Below are 1,266 nucleotides of genomic sequence, written 5' to 3'. Positions count from 1 at the left end.
CTCCCGAGGGGTCCCAGACTGCGAGAGGGCACAGGCCGGGCTGAGGGACCCCCCCTTCCTCCCCAGTGCACAAATTTTTGTGCACCGGGCCTCTAGTATATATATAAAAGCCTAAGCGACCAAATGACCGAACGACTGAACAGCTGGTCGACCAGTGGCTATGACGCGCACTGACCACCAGGAGACAGATGCTTAATGCACAAGATTGGGCTCCCTCCTGTCTGGATCAGGCCTGCGGGGATTGGGTTTCCTCCTATCTGAATTGGGCTTGAGGGGATTGAGCCAAAACTGGCTATCCGACATCCTCTGAGGGCTCCTGGATTTTGAGAGGGCACAGGCCACACTGATGGACCCCACTGGTGCACGAATCCATACACCATGCCCCTAGTAGAATTATAAAATATTTTCAAAAATTTTAATGAAGTATACCTACATAACAAAATAACATGTTTGCTATCCTATATAATTTCCAATTAATAATAAAAGCATATGTAAGACCAAAATGTTAAGAAGTGATTATTCAGAAAGAATTGCTTTTTATTGAGTTAAATAAATTGTCATAACTTCTGCTATGTCCCAGAATCACTCTTTTTCCCTAATGTAAATAGATGTTCAAGTTGCCTTGACCTTTTGTGCCAGACACACACTGATCCATCTGCTTCCTCATTCAGTTTTAATCAGAGCTCCACTTAAATGTTTGTGTCTTGGCGATTATTGCCTTGTGCGGCAAAGAAACAGCAGAAATAAATGAGATGTTACTTTGCCCTGGCCAGCTACATCATGATTCAAGGTAACATTCAGATGGCATCACCAGTTGTCAGAACAGCAGTGAGCCATACTTTAGGAAGGAAAAAAACAACAAGTGCGTGAAGGTTGTGTATTTCCCCATCTGATATAAGTGACAAGGTTGAAATGAGAACCCTGGTGTGTCTATGAAAATATATCACCTTTTTAAAAATCCTATTATTAGGCACAGTGGAAGCTCTATCTCAGAGAAGCTTCCCATACTGCGGGTAATTATCACAATCCAGCATGCTAATTGCTTTTCGATCTGCAGGCTGTGTTTTCAATGAGTCTTGTTGAGCATTGGTGGGCTGCACCTAAACTGCTACTCGATGAAAGCAAACCTTATCAAAGGACAGCATCATCTCTGACCGTCAATCGATAGGAAGGCATTATACGAGGCTTTGAAGTTTGGAAACATTCTTGTGAATAGACTTTTGCTGAAATACTGTATATTTCAGGGTCATTCCTAAAAAATCATTA

The sequence above is a fragment of the Myotis davidii genome, unplaced genomic scaffold, assembly GCF_000327345.1.
Source record: "Myotis davidii unplaced genomic scaffold, ASM32734v1 scaffold735, whole genome shotgun sequence".
NCBI classification, from domain to species: Eukaryota; Metazoa; Chordata; class Mammalia; order Chiroptera; family Vespertilionidae; genus Myotis; species Myotis davidii.
This window is presented reverse-complemented; position numbering follows the sequence as displayed.